The sequence below is a fragment of the Drosophila sulfurigaster genome, chromosome 3 (genome assembly GCF_023558435.1).
Source record: "Drosophila sulfurigaster albostrigata strain 15112-1811.04 chromosome 3, ASM2355843v2, whole genome shotgun sequence".
In the NCBI taxonomy this organism is placed as follows: Eukaryota; Metazoa; Arthropoda; class Insecta; order Diptera; family Drosophilidae; genus Drosophila; species Drosophila sulfurigaster.
The window spans coordinates 36,988,235-37,004,296 of record NC_084883.1 but is presented as its reverse complement, the minus strand read 5'-3'; the positions used below and the strand labels follow the sequence as shown (position 1 = coordinate 37,004,296).

At 34.5% G+C, this 16,062-nt stretch overlaps 1 protein-coding gene across 1 annotated transcript in view; it reads right to left on the bottom strand.

Moving 5' to 3' along the window:
• The window catches only part of LOC133846508 (uncharacterized), a 96,909-nt gene extending 90,640 nt beyond the window's left edge, over positions 1 to 6,269 (bottom strand). Inside the window, 1 exon segment of the mRNA XM_062281526.1 lies at positions 5,951 to 6,269. The gene's annotated coding sequence lies outside the window, so the exon portion shown is untranslated.
• Positions 6,270 to 16,062: the final 9,793 nt, after the last annotated feature.

Sequence of the window (16,062 nt, the reverse complement as noted above, 5' to 3'; positions counted from 1 at the left end):
GTTCTTTACATTGAATTCTATAAATAAATAATAAATAAACAAGTACGAAAGCTTCAGTCGAGTGGGCTTCACTTTGAAAAGTAAAACAGTGCAGTAGTCTTTTAAATATACCAATGTAATGTACCACATAAATATTGAAAATATACCAAGGGCTATTTTTTATATTAATTTAAAAACATTATAATGTGTAAAATATACCCAAAAATATACAAAATAAACTAAGGCATCTATGAGTTGTGGAAATAATAAATACGAAGAAAGACTTTTCAATAAATATATAATAACAAACATTTTTTTTTGGACTGCATTATCAAGAATTTCAATTTATTTTGTAGAATTCTCCATCTGAAATAATAAATACATATCAAGCCTTTCCAAAACGTATAAAATTGTTTTTGTGTTGCAACATTAAGAAAATTGTTGAACGCATTATTTAAAAGAAATTCTGTATGAAGAATTCAAAGTATAAATTTAATGCACTTAAATGGAGTGCTTATGAAATATTACAAGTCAGTGCTATAATAATTTTAATATGAAATAAGAAATCCCATAATAGTTTTAAGATAGTTTAAATTGATGTTTCTCAAAAAATAAAGTTCTTCATATAGTTTTTAGTCAATTTAAGTTGTCTAACCAAAATAGCCTTTAACAACAGCCAAGCTCTTATGTTATTAACCCTATTTTATTGATAAAGAAGCCCGTCTATTTCCCAAGCTTAGCTACCGCTACAATTTGCCAATCATTATGCTGCCGCTGCTTCTGCTTCTGTTGCTGCTTCTGCTGCTGCTGCTGCGGGGCGTCGTCAGTTGAAAATGTGAAAATGTGAAAAGGAAGCCCACGCCGTCAGCTGTGGAAACCACTTTGATAAAGAAAATATTCGCAACAATCAAAGGGCAAACAAAAGACGTCAGAACACAGAGTTATTAGAGGGAGACAAAGCGAAGGGAAAGAGTGAAAGGGAGGGAAAGAAGAACGCCAAAAGCGACCCACGAAAGACGACGAAAAGAAATCAAAATGCGCGATGCTTTTTTTTTGAAATGTTAATTCTTGATGTTGGGCCTGGGAAAGTGAAAAGAGTGTGTTCTGTTTTCTTATTGCTGTTGCCATCAAGTGTTTTGTTTATTGTTGTTGTTGTTTGCCTTTGCATAAGAAATGCGCTGCTCAATTGCTGTGAACTCGAGGGGGAGAAAATGTTTTTGTTTCTTGGTCGCGACAGGTGAAGAAGACGTCGACGACGATGCCAAAAGTGTTTATCAAGGCATTTGTTGTGCTGCTTTCAAGCCAGACTGAAAACTCACAAAATAACTAAAGAAAAAACAAGCCAAAGTATTATTATAGACAAATGCTTATTTTTAGCCATGCGCCGGGTTAACTAAATCTAAATGATGTGCACTCAAGCCGTAAGTTTGAACAAGTTCCTTAGACTCGTATCTCTTTTTCTCTCTCTCTCTCTCTCTCTCGCTCTGAGAACAGAATACAACACTTGACCCCTGCAAGTTGACCTTACTCATGCGCTTGATTGATTGCACAAACGAAATGGAATACAAAAAGTAAACTAAACAACCTGAGGTCAGGATCCCCATCTAAAGGTATGCTACAAAAATTTTACTTGTCCAGCAATTCCCAATCAAAAATCAACTTAACTCGAACTTGAGTTTCCTCAGCTCGAGTTGAGTCAAGAGTCCAGTTTTGTAATTGTAACAAATGAAGCGAAGTTCTCAGGCATTTTTCATATGGAAAGCCAAGAAGGAAAGTATCCTTCTATCCTTTTCTCTCTCTCTCTCTCTCTATCGCTTCCTTTTACTTGTGGCTGTGTAATGAAGTCGCTATTGAGTTTTCAAGTTGTCTGACTCATGATTTGATTTGCTTCGTTTGCTCTTCAATTGGCTTGTCCAATGATACGACAAACACACAAAACTCTCCACAAAATTTTCCCCCCAAAAAATTTAATTGCATTTTACTTACATTTTCTCAGTTTGAAGCTTGTCTCAAATCTCATTTGGCATTTGCATAAATCCATAAAATTGCAAACATTTTGATTGCATATGAGGCATGTATTTGCATATGATTTATAATTTCAAATTTATAATACATAATCATACAGTCAGAGAGAGCGAGAGCAGAGACTATTTTTCGCATAAATTACATTATTTATTATTGCATTTGTTCCCATTTTTGTCATTGTTTTTGTTTTAGTTTTACTTTTTTTTTTGCATCCATAAATTATGTTATATATTTTCAAGATGATTTCAACGCGTTTTTTATTGAACAAAAGCCTGTGATTGTTTACGAATTGTGTGAGAATTTATTATTTGTTATAATTAATATTCTGATTTATTAGATTTTTTGTGTATTCTTTTACCTAATTAGCTGCATTTATCAATTGAATTGCATGTAATTTATATTTTACTAAATATTTATTTAGTATCGTTTTTTTGTATTACATTCTCTATTGGTGTTTTAGTGTGTAATTTATTTTGCATTTAATTTGGTATTTACAGTTTTGTTTATTTTTGTATTTAAATTTAGCTTTAATTTTGAGTCTTTTCTTTAAAAAGTGTAGTATTCTATTCTCAATTGATGGAGTTTGTAATTTATTTATAATTTCATTAGGATTTATCACAATTTTTTAACTTTTATATAAAAGTTTGTTCTCGTTTTTTTTATCATATAATTTATGTTTATAAAATATTTATTTTGTATCGCTTTTTGTGTATCACATTGGATTTTCAGTGTGTAATTTATTTAGCATTTAATTTGGTATTTAAAGTTTTGTTTATTGGTATTTAATCATTATATTCTTATGCCCAAGCCTTTGACAATAAGTTTGTGTCTTTTTTATGCAAATTTTTGCTCTTGCCTTACGTTTATATTTTCATTTACCCATTTTATTGTTATCTGTAATTTATTTAAGGTTTTTTGTGTTCCGTTCATAATGGAATTTCTTTTATGTTATATATTTATAAGTTCATTTATTATTTATGATAGGTGTTTATACATATAATTCCTTTTATTTTATATACATTTTTTCCTTCTTTCGCATTCATTTAAGTTCTTAAAAAACTTACTTTTATGTATTAATCTTTTTGTTTGTTTTTCTTTTATCGAGTTTCCTATTTCTAAATTGTTATGTATTTTATTTTTTATGATTTATTCGTTTAATCTGCGTGTGTTTTGCTTGTTCCCTTACAAGTATTCAAGTCCTTTCTTAAACGTTCTATTCCTTATTATCCCATCAGGGTAAAACAAAACAGAAATTCCGAAACTCATTTTTCTCAACTAAAAGAGAGCCTAAATACTGAGTTGTAGCTGGGCTTAGGATGGCTTGAGAGCCACTTGGTTCCCACTGCACGTAACGCACATTACACGCACCTCAACGAATGCCTCCCCCTGCTTATTTATCCTCCTCCTTCTGCTCCATCTGCTGCTTTAGCTTCCCACATGTGCAACGGCGCGTATAATTCGCAATTTAAATTTTCAAAATAATGTTGTAGGCAGCGTATTTAAATATTTAACGCGCCCAGCGAAAAAATGATCAAAAATACCAAAAATACAAAAAAAAGTAAATAAATGCAAACATGTGAGAGAAGAGGCCGTTAAAATGACGTTAAGCCAGAGAGTGAGAGAAATGAAATGCAACGTTGCCTTTTATGAGTCGCCTCACGCACAGACACAATGGAGGAGGGTCAAGCATTTAGGCCAGGCCAACTGGTCAACAGTCAGTCAGTTGGCTGCTTGCCAGTTGCCAGTTGCGGAGTTCAGGTTACCAACATCAGGCGGGAACACACACGTGCACTTGTCTCTCGCTCTGCTCCAGCAGCTTCGCTTCAGCTTTAGCTCCCGATGCAGAGTCGTTGTCATTGTCCGCGTCGTCGCATGTGGTCATTAAAGGAATTTCCGTTGTGGTCATCGAACCGTGAATTAAAATGTGCACACAAAATGTGACCATCTCTCTTTCTCTCTGTCTCTCGGTTTCATCGAGGGAGGATTCGATGAGGACGCGCCACAAAAATGTTACGTTTGTAACCAGAAATAAACGAAATAATAATAAATAAAAAAACGAACTTTGTTTGGTTTGATTCTTGATGCAGGTTGAACTTGGAACAGACCGACAACCAGCAGAACGAGAAACAGGTGGCATTGAAATTTCAGTTCATTTTTTTTTTTCACTTCTCGTTTTGAGGGAGAAACAAGAAAAAAGCCACTGAAAATGTCAAATGTGAAATTACGTTTATATCTTTATCGCTTTTTTCCTAGTATTATGAAATTCTATTTACTTTAGCTCATTTAAATACCAGATAATAACTATAGATTTTTTATATTCTGTAATGTTTTATTACTTTTTAATACAAGCGATAAATTCGCCAACAAATTTTCACCTGTCTGTTCAAGAATTGATCACTTTTCTATTATTTGCTTATTTATGCCGTTGTTTTTCCAGTTTTCGCACAATGATTTAAATGTCATATGGGGACAGCATGTCAGTGCGATATATCGTCTGATTTATGCCTTATATATAGATATGTCTTCCATATGCTTGTCGTTAGGGCAACACATACAACATTTTGCTGTTTAGTTGAATTTTGCTCATCGATTCGATGAGCAGCAAAAAGCAGACAGAACAATTTTTGTATATACTATATAGACGAACTGGCCGATTTTACTTTTTTTCGATTTACATATATTTGTGCCAGGCATGACACATTTTTTTCTGGTGTGTGCGAAATGAAAAACAACGTCAGCGACAAACTAAAAATCGTTGCGCGCTATTTTTAAATATTTTGTAGCGGCTATGATATAATTTTGCCGATTTGCTTAGCCGGCGATTTATATATATATATATATACAAATATATATATGGTACATATATAATGTACATACAAATCTATACTAGACAAATATATCTAAACATTTTTATTTTCGTTTTCGCTTTTAGCGCAGCAAAATATTTTCAACATTTGCTCATTTTCAAAAAAAAACAAAAACTAATATTACAAATAACACACATTATTTTATTTTGGTTTGTTCTCTTTGTTGTTGTTATTGTTGTCTTTGACAACAGTTTTATGTGTTCGATTTACTTTTAGCTGTGACATAAATTTATGCTGAATTCTGTCGCCGAATTTTCTATTTCGTCTGTGAGTTATTACAAGACAAACATAATGCAAAAGGTCGCACAAGATATTTATTCGATTGCTTGAAAAAATATATTTTCACGTTGAAAACTTGTTTTTTCCTTTTCGCTTATAAATATTTAGCTAATTCTCCAAATGCACCGGAAACTGTTTTCAAGGGCGAACTTTGATGTGTTGTCCATATTTTTAATGTTTTTTTTATTAATAATTCCGAATATATCATTTTTTTTTTCAATTCCAAACATTTGTTTGGATATGTGTGGGTTTCAGAAAATTTCGTATTATTAGTTTTTTCTTTTATTTCCTACATTTGAAGTAATGAAATTATTTAATTTTAATTTAAGTTTCACAATTTGATGTCATATTTATAATTTGAATAATATTCTTTAATATTTCAAAGATTTTTTTGTTTCATTATATTCGTTTATTTCAATAATTATTATAGCTTTGAATTTTTTTATAGATTATATTTATAAATTTATTATTTATAAATTTGTAAATATTTATATATTTTTTTATAGATATCTTTTCATTTTATTATATCTGTAAATTTCTTCATGAATTTATCATATTATTTTGTTATTGAAGCTATATTTTTCTATATTTATAAGAGGGATTTAATTATTGATACATATTCATTCCGATTTGAATTATTGCTTAAGATATTTTAAGTAGCTATTTGGCTGCTTATATTTTGCAATTTTACTTTTGAGTTATAGCTGTGATTTTCCTCTTGAATTTTGTCATATTATTTCTTGTGGCATATTAGCTTTAGCTGCTTTTCAAATTTTCATTTTCGTTTTTCTTTTGCTTACTTTCACATAGCTGAGTATATCTGTGCACAACTCAAAATTTAAATTTTTATTTTTATAGATTTTCTTTTCTTTTTTTTTTGTTGTTGTTGGTTTTTTAGTTCACACGCGCGCTGATTACTGCCAATTGTTGTTTGGGTAGCGGATGCTGTTTTGGCCAGGCCAAAAAGTGACAACAACGTCAGAGACAGAAATTCGCTTCGAGTCGAGTTGCGAGTTTGCTTTTTGCTGGTCGTGAAAGGCGAGCGAAAGAGACGCGCGCGCTTTTTGGGGAATCGTCCACGTACTCGACGCACGACGTTCAAAATGAAACTGAAATCCACTTGATGGCTGAAAAGGCAGCCAAAGCCAAAGAGTCGACGACGGCGACGACGGCAGCGCAGTTGGCAGCACAGACAACCGGCTGCAGAAAAGCCACCCCTAAGTGCCAGCCACGCGAAATGTTGCCGGCTGCGTTGGCGTTGGCGTTGGCGCTGACGTCGACTGTGACGTCGCTGTTGCTGTCGCTATCGCTGTTGCCTTGTCTTACAGCTGACGTCGCTGTAGCAGCAGCAGCAGCAGCAGCGTTGTTGGTCAAGTGTTTCAAGCGTTTCGAGCGCCACAGTCACAGTTAGAGCCACAGCCACAGTCACCGCCACATGTTTCCCGTCGTTTGTAGACTTTTTTCCGTTATTATTGTTGTTGCTGTTGTTGTTGTTGTCTCTGCTATAAATTTGACTTTGGCATCTGCGGGCAGAGCGTTTCCTTTTTGTCTGGATTTCGAATATAGCTGTTGTTATTTGTTGTTGGCCCGGTTTTCATCTGCGCATAATTTGATTACTTGATCTTACATTTTGTGTTGATGAAATATGTTTGCTTTTATGGCCTGAATTCAATTGTTGCCAATAAATTTATACGCAAACAGTTGTCTACTATTTGCCGCTTGCTCGCTTGACCGCCTAATTGACGTGTTGTGCTCTACAAATTGAGATTTACATGCATTTAACGGCGCGCACACAAAACATATTCAGACACTTGTTTCTTGGCCAACATCAAGTACATTAGCCAAGAACAACAACATCTTATAAGAAGGCAATTAACTCAGCGAATGATTTCTGTTATGCTTATGCGAGACAGTTTGTGTAAACATATTATGATAAATTGAATTATTCCTAATCAATTTTTTACGACCATAATTCTTGATAATTAAAAACCCCAGGAAGTCTTGTTTTTAATTTTACTATATTTGCGCAGCACTAAAATTTTACTGAAAATTGTTTTTCGCTTATTTAAAAAAAGCCTTTTCAATGAAATAATATTTATTTCTATATTTCATAATTGAATAAATAGCCTTTTTCATGAAATAATATTTATTTCTATAATACTTCATAATTTTTCATTGTGATGTATTCTAAATTTATATATTTAATTTAGCGAATGATGTAATACCCTTATACTTCTTAGATTTTAAAAATATTATAAATAATCTTTGTTTTTATTATACTTGTGTCATGGGTTATATAATAGTCAATAATAATAAACTACTATATGGTGGGAATGGAAACTATTGGCAACAATTTCAAAATATTTTGCATATCTTGACAAAAATTTTGTAAAGAAATTCTACGATCAATAGCTAGATTGTAGAGATCTTTAAAAAATTATAAGTCCATTCAACTTAATTTGAGTTAAATGAAAAAAATATGAAACTATTTCATATTATATCGATGATTTAATGCTGAAACTATAATCTTTGATATACCACAATAGAATACCACATTCAATATTACTTGCTTATATGTTGTACTACTAACTGGGGCAATTGAGTACAAGGAAATCCATATAGTACATACAAATCTATGTATATATAAATTTGGCCAAACCATTAAGACTCAACGGCGCAAATCTAAACAGCCAAAATATTTACACAACACACAAAATGTGCTCAATGAACTACAAATTGGATCCGAGAATACCGACCGACCGCTGGGTGGATGAATTACAGATGTGATCTATAAGCTAGACGAGTGAGGAGGAGAAGACAACCTATGGCAAAGATTTCAAGTTCAGCGGATAAAAATATCAACGCTAATGTTCCGATTGACATCAAAAGTTGTGGGAAATATTTGGGTCACAGACAAAACAGACATTAATTAGCCGAAAATGCTGGAAAAACTAAGAAATATGCATAGATATTTGAGACAAAAGAGGGCAGCGACATCAACAGAGAGAGAGAGAGAGAGAGAGAGAGTGCGACATGCGAATTTATATGCATGGGATTTATTTTTGGCGCTTGAAAACGCACTGAAACCTCCAAAAAGGACAAGGCACAGACACACAAGAGCAAAAGACGACGGCAAAGAGAATAAGAATGTGAGTGTGAGTGTGAATGAGAATGAGAACGAGAATGACAAAGGCAAAAGCTGGCCGGCGGCCAAAACAAAAGTACGCACGCAGATAAAACGCCAGATACTCTACATAGTCCATAAAACTCTACACAACTGAGCGAGAGAGCGAGCGAGAGCCAGAGAGGCAAAAGCAGCCAAGAGAGAACGCAGCGTCGCAGTCAGCGTCAACCGCAGTCGCCGCAGCAGCTGCAGCAGCAGAGGCAGCGCGGCAGCAAGTGGCGAATGAGCGTAGCAAAACAAAGACGGCAAACAAGCAGCGTCTTCTTGTATTACAAAAGGTGGCGGCAAAACTGAGGCAACGCCGTCTGACACCTGTGCGTATGTTGTCGCCCCCTCTCGCTCGCACTCACACGCACTCTGCCACACGACTCGACTCGTTTATTAATGAGACATGAGGCGGCTGCTGCTGTTGTTGCTGCCGTTGTTGCTGTTGCTGCTGCTGCTCTTGCCACGCGCCCTCGCGCTGAGGCAGGTGTCTGAACAGGTAGCTGAGCAAGAGGCAATCTACTATAAATGCACTGAGAAAAATAATCGCATATTATATAAGAACCGGAAGTAAAGAGTTTGTGTAATATTATTTCATTAAAATTCAAGTATGAACAATTGAACTATATTATAATAATTTGTAGGCGTTTTAATAAGGTGTCTTTCACAATTCTAAATAAAATATTAAGGTAACTTAATATTTTTTATGATTTTTTTAAATATTGATTTATGAATAAATCGAGCTATATTTGAACAAATAAATATTCTTTATTATTTGCTTATTTTTATCGCTCAGTACAAAACACGTTTTCTCTTCAAGAATTTCCTCAATCCAAATACTTATTTTATTTCTAAAAATAAATTTCTTAAATCCTTAGAACTCATAAGTTGAGCAATGGAAATATAAAACTTAATTTTAAAGTTTTAGTTTAAAATTAATTAGTTTTAATTAGAGATTTTAACTGTGATTGCAAGAATGAAAATCGAATTTTAAACCAAGAATTCATAGTTTTTTATATATCATATATCATAAGAATTCTAATAATTGTATTTTGTATTTCCTAGAACTTGGTTACATTTTATAATTCTGAGTGTACGTTCAGGTATCGCAACCAATACGATTCGAAGTAGCCCTCGACGCTGTGTAATTGAGTGTGTTGCTGACTCTTTTATTATTTATGTATTTTCATTTTATTCGCTATCGTTTTGCTGGCCCTTTTCTGTTATTGTTTTTCTCTCTCTCTCTCTCTCTCCCACTCTCTCTTCCTCTCTCTCTCTCTCTTGCTCTCTTTCTGGTTAATCCTGGCAAGTGTCCATGCAAAGCAGATGCTGAATATTTTGGTACAGCGTCCGATTTCAATACGTTTTCCTGAGCAGCTGTTCAGACTTTTTCTTAGCCTTTTTTCAGCTTCCTTTATTGATTTCATTGTATTCACCTGTGGGAACAGGTGTTGTTGGCCAGATGACTGTGTGATTGAGATGCTTAACAGCATAACATATGAGCCCAAAGAGGTTTTACTTTATACGCAAAGTCAACTTGATGTGGCCCAAAGTGTGGCAAGAAGCAGTAGAAATAAGATTCCTTTTTTTTGTGTTGTTTGTTTTTGTTGTGTAATTAGAAACACGCAAAAGCTGACATTAGAGCTTAAGAAAAGTCAAGGACAAGCACATACAAAGCGTATAATAATAATAAGAATAAACTACAAATGGGAAACGGACTAGAAAATACTCTGTAATTTGGTGTGATAAATATTTTGAACATACATTAATTTTAATTTATAATTGAATATTTAAATTTTTCATTGAATGTATAAATCGAAATACTATTTAATTTAAATATTTTATATAATTTAATGTACTCGATTTTTTATGTGAATAGGAAAAAAATGTATAAAAATGTATAATTATCTCGCATTTTTATATGTTATAATAAAAAATGTTGCCAAGATTATTATTTCTGAATAAGTAGTTTTCATCATTAATATCAGTTATTAATTGTTAAATTGTCATAAATATTTCATTGCATAAAATATCTTATATAGCAATAATTTTCTATTCATTTTGAAATTTTTAATTTCTAATACCAAAGTTGTTACTTAAGTAGTCTCAACACATTCAAATAATACTGAACAAAGATAAACATTTATTTCTATATTTTGATTATGAAGAAATGCATCTTCTGCACACATAAATAATATAGAATGTTGGCCCAAATTATTTTGTGAATTGTATTTCCGTTCTTATATTCTTTTCTGCATTTATTATGCATGCAGGGTATAATATTATGTTATTAACATACTAATCCAGTATCAGACAGCAGAACCGCACTAATTATTTTCTGCTTGGCTGTAAATACGCGTAATTAACTCAAGTAGCTTGAATATCTTAGCCGAGGAGCAGTTCCTTGACCTACACTAACCACAAAAGTGCGGGTCTTTTGGCTCTTGCTAAGCCACTTTTGGGGCCACTCTTAACTGGGCCCCGTCGATTCATTTGTAGACTGCACACGTAGTTAACCTCTTAACGGGCTAATTCAATTGCCACAAAATGAGAATTTAACTTTTAATCCTCCTCTCCACATCTCTTTTGCTTCCTTTTTTTGTTGTATGTTTTTTTGCGACACGCAAAACGAAATTGTGCAAGTGAAAAACTTGCCAAAAGCCAACGAAAATGCCGTGAAAATTAAGAAAAGCTGAGACTACCACGCAGACAAAGTCGCCGTCGTACCTGGGATTCGTTTCTCATTTGCCTGCAAAGGAAAGGAGAAGGAAAGGAGAAGGAGACAGGAAGGCAGGAAGGAAGGGAAAGCAAAGTGAGGGTGTTGAAAATGTGTGCGATATGTCTGCAGAGTTTTCAGAGGTTGTCGAGCGAAATGTTGGCAATGTTCGCGCTTCGTTAGCTTTAATTTCAGTCATTTGCAGCGACGATTTCAGGAAAGCCAAGCTAAAGGCTGGCCAGGACCAGACGCCGTTAAAACCCAAATAAAGCGAAGCAAAACCCGTCGCGACATTTTCACGAATCAAGACGCAACACACCAAGGAAAAGCGAACATAATACTACAACCAGAAAGCACCCACAACTTTCGCTCTCGCTGGGGACAAACAGAGACGTTGTTGCACCTTCTGCCACACAGCCCCGTTCCTCTACAGAGAACAGCACAGAACTCTCGACTCTCGCTTAATATTTAATGACCAGTGGAGTCGAGCAGAAGTTGGGAGTTGTTGTTTTTGGGCTTGAATGTAGTCGAAAAGTCTCGTGCGCTGTAATTGCAAAATGTTTTGCCATGGAATTTTATTTACATTTTCCATGAGCTGCAGAAAACTCCTAGGACTTGCCTTAGACTGCGTCGGTTGAAGCCTGAAGTCGTTTGCCTTGGACCCCTTGTTCCCCGTTCTCTTTCCCTCACTCTATCTCTTTCTCTTTCTCGACGTCTGACTGAATTCCAATGCGAATTCGTTTCATTTGAAAGCTTTTCATTTCTGCCAGCCAGCCGCGTTTTGTTTCCTCTTCTCCTTTTTCCCACTTTCCTCTCTCTCTCCCCTCTCTGTCCCATAATGAAGTGTACGAATTTGCTAAAAAGCTGGATTTCCGTTTCCATGTCTCTTCCTCTTCCTGCATGTGCGTTTCTTAACGAGTTTAGCTTCGTGTAGAACGCGAACAGCTTCAGCTTCAGCTACAGCAAAAGGCTTAGCAAATGTTGTTTGTGAAATTGTGTAAAAAAAAGAAGAACGTCCTGGTTTATGCAGTGCAGTGTTGAGTGCAAGGGCTGCCAACTCATCCAAAATATAGCTCGAAAAAAGAGTAAAGTGAAACATAACCTTGTGAGAAGCTTCTTCTTTTTTTTTTTTGCCATGTGGCTAATGAACATCTGAGCTGAGCTGAGTTGTGAGATGGGAAAAAACTGGCAAAAGGCAAAGGAAAAGAGCACAAACGGAAATTCTATGTTAACCAAATTGGGTCAAGCAGGAAAACACACGAAAATCGAATCGAATATATCTGACTGAGTCTGTGTTTGTGTGTGGTTGTGTGTGATTGGGAAACGGGAAATTCCGAGCTTATGCTGTAGCTTCCATAAATAATCAAATCAAATGGAATATGACCAGACTTCTTAGCAAGGCCAATGATTGTGTGTTATTTAAGAACGAATTCCTAATTTCTGACAACGAATCTTTGAGTGCTGCCTAGAACAGTTGGGCTTAAATAAACATTTAAGATTGGGCAGCTTATTAAAGTTGTAGTTTAATGGTTGGTTAGCTTGAAATGCTTAGTTTGTAGAACAATAGTAATTTGAATATATTTAACTTATACATAATAAATGTAGCCTAAAATAGAATTCTATAGAACAATGATGAAGCCAGAGCCACTAAGAACAATATAATATATATATAACATAGTCGAATAGCTTTCATAAAGATAGACATTTAAATACATATATAAATACACTTAGTATATTTCTATAATTAGAAACATTATTTGTTGTGCATATTAATGTTAATATCTTCAAGAGTAACTTTTGAATAGGTATCTAAGATAAACTTTATATAATCTTTGACATATTTATATCATCATTATATTAGTACTTATTTGTATTATTGTTTTTCATAAAAACTCATTCTTGATTAACTTGCCTTACTTCATTTATTTTGTTTTCCTCTAGTTATTTAGATACTTCAACGAAGTATGGGATTATTTTTTGTTCAATTATCCTAATTAACTCTTTTAGCAGCAAATCATTTTTATTCTTTAACATGAGAACTGAATTGTATTGTTTTCTATCCATTAAAACACTTTCCTAGTTAACTTGCTTTTATATAAATTCCTTTATTCTAATTATTCACATACTTAAACGTAGTCTGCACTTTATTTAAATTATTTTTTATCCAATTATCCTAATTAACTCTTTTAGTAGTAAATTATTTTCATTCGTTAATCTGCCATTTCAATTACTTTTCTTTCCTTTAATTATTTCCCTTTTTTTAGCGAACCCATTTGTCAAGTTGCCTACTTCAATTCCTTACAAATCCAAATGAAGTTATTTCTCAAACTCTTTCAAATCAGTGAGTTTCATATCAATCAGCTTTCGTTGGCTCGTTGATTGTCTGCCATGTGCCTTGCTCCTAATTGAAGTTCTTTAGAATACTCATACTATGCAACTATGTTATATATATTTTAATTTTCCTTGCGCAAAATAACATCTAATCAAACTCGCGAGAGAGTGAGACAAAGCTCCAAACACAGGAGCATGCAATCCTTTTGTTGCACTTCCCTGCCCGCTCCCCGTAACAATAAAACCCCCCGCGTTCGCCTTTGCAACCGTCTGGCGTTCGTTAGTCTTCAATCTAAACCAATTGTTCTATCGCAATTGTTCAGCAGTCTGTAACCAGAACACATGTCAAAGTGAGACAAAGACAGCACGAGAAAGTGAGAGAGAGAGGGGAAGGGAGGTCAGGCTAGAGAGAAGGACATGGCCACTGGCGGTTGACATGATGACGTGTGTAATGAGCAAACAAATACGCGCGTTGCAGCCAAAGTAAAAGGCAAAAATAGAATGGGGAAAATAGGGGGGAAAAAAAGGGAAAAAATTGGAAGTACAAATACAAATAAATAATAAAAGCAAATACGAGTACCGAGCACAACAATAACAATGCCTGCCTGACATATCCTGCAGCAATCCCGCAACAGCAACAGCAACAACAACAGCAGAGAGGGGAAGGAAAAAAAATCACTAATGAATCCGGCGAATGTTTTTAGCTACAACTTCACGTTGCAGTTGCATGCGAAATGCGGCAAAACGGGGATCTGGAATGAATGGAAAATGAAATTGTTGCCAGTTGCTGCCAGTTGGACGTGGAGAGGACAAAGAGTGAAGCCTCTCGAGAAGAACAAAACACAAAAAAAAAAAAAAAGAATGAGAAAATACGGAAAATACTGCGCTTTTAATCCCTAATGTCAGTTCACGTTCAATGGAGTCGAGTTCGAGCTTCTGGTGCTGCTGTTGCCTGTCTCTCTCTCCCTCTCTCTTTCTCTCTTTCTCTCTCTGTTGTTCTCGGTTCTCTGTTCTGTGGTCGCCGCTCTGCCATTTCTTTTGCCAACTCTTTGGCGACCTTTTCATATTATTTTCTATTTTGCTGCCGTTACACATTGCAACGGATGCGCTGCGTCCGGCGCTTGTTGCCGGAAAAATAACTCGACAACAGCAACAACGAAAAAATTCCCCCCGTTGTTGACTCGTTGTTTATTTAATTAAAAATGAAAACAATGCATGTATACGTAATCCGCTACCTAACCAACTCCTAACTTTAATAAACACAAGTAATTACAATGTAATTATTAAAAAAGAAAATTCCGCTGCTCTTTGCAAATTAAATTTAGTTTTGAATATTTTTTTAAGATTTCGCCACCATTTAATACATTCTTTCTCTGTTGGTTTTTCTACATTTTAGTCTTTTAATTTTAGCTATGATTTTTTCTTTTTTTTTTGGCTTAGTATAAGCATTATTTCCTGCACTCAAATTTTATATTTATTCTATTTTTTTTTTTGGAAGCCCCAACATTATGCAAATTGTTGTGCGGTTGGTAAATAATTTCATGTGCCTTAACACACACAGCAAGCAGAAACGTCGCTTGGCTGCCTCATTTGAATGTAAAAAGGATTAAAGTTTTCGTTAAGGGGTAGGGGAGGAGAGAACTTTGTAAGCGGTGGGCGTGGTCTCGTTCTCTCGGTCTTGGCTATGAAGTACGCTCCTTATGCCAATCGGAAGTTGAAGTAATTGTTAAAATTGCACATTTGTGTGCTTTAATTGTTCAAAATTATGCAGAGGCCTAACGAAACTTGGCCAAGAGGGGGACGAACTTCGAGGGTTGTCCAAAAAACTTTTTGGAAGAGGGTGCTGGAAACGACCAAGCAGGCGCTTGTTGTTTTTATGAGTAACTGGGGAAAGAGGCACAGGGGCTGCAATGTTGGTTTAAAGTGGAGAGAAAGTAAGAAATTAAAAAGAAAGCAACAATTTGTGGGAGCTTCCCTTTCGTTAAAGTTTATGAAGCATAGCTGCCTGCTAGGTAACTTTGTCTATCAATCAAATGGTAATTAGTAGCTGCTTGTTGTAGCACTTCTTAGCTGATTGCTACAACACTTTAACTGGTAGCTATGAAAATACTATAGAGATCCTGTAGAGAGACTGGTTTATAAAAAAATTCTTTTAAATTTGTATTCATAAACATAACAGAGAGTAGAACTAGAAAAAGATTAACTGTTAGTGACAATTTAAGGAGAATTAAAAGTATGAAATAGAAGATAAGAAAAGGAATCAAAATTTACCAGGTTTGATTTAATGCAACTTTGAAAGCACAGCTGCCTGTTAGGTAAATATTTTATGGTAATAAGTAGCTGCATGTTATAGCACTCTTTAGCTGATTGCTAAAGCACTTTAAGTAGTTGTTTAGAAAATGCTGCAAATTATAGAGATATTTGAGAAGTCTGGTTTAAAGATAAATTCTTCACTATTTCCAACCTAAAATGGTACAATAAGTAGAAAAAGTTAGGAAGAATTAAAAATTAGGTAAGAAAAGGAAAAAAAGAAATAAATTTATGGAGTTTCCTGCTAGAAAACTTTGTCTGTCAATTACATGATAATAAAATGCTGGCTGCTGTGTCACTTCGTAGCTGATTGCTACATAACTCCAACCTACCGATAATTATATGTTCTTTGCTATAGCTGACTGTTACAGCACATAAGTATACTA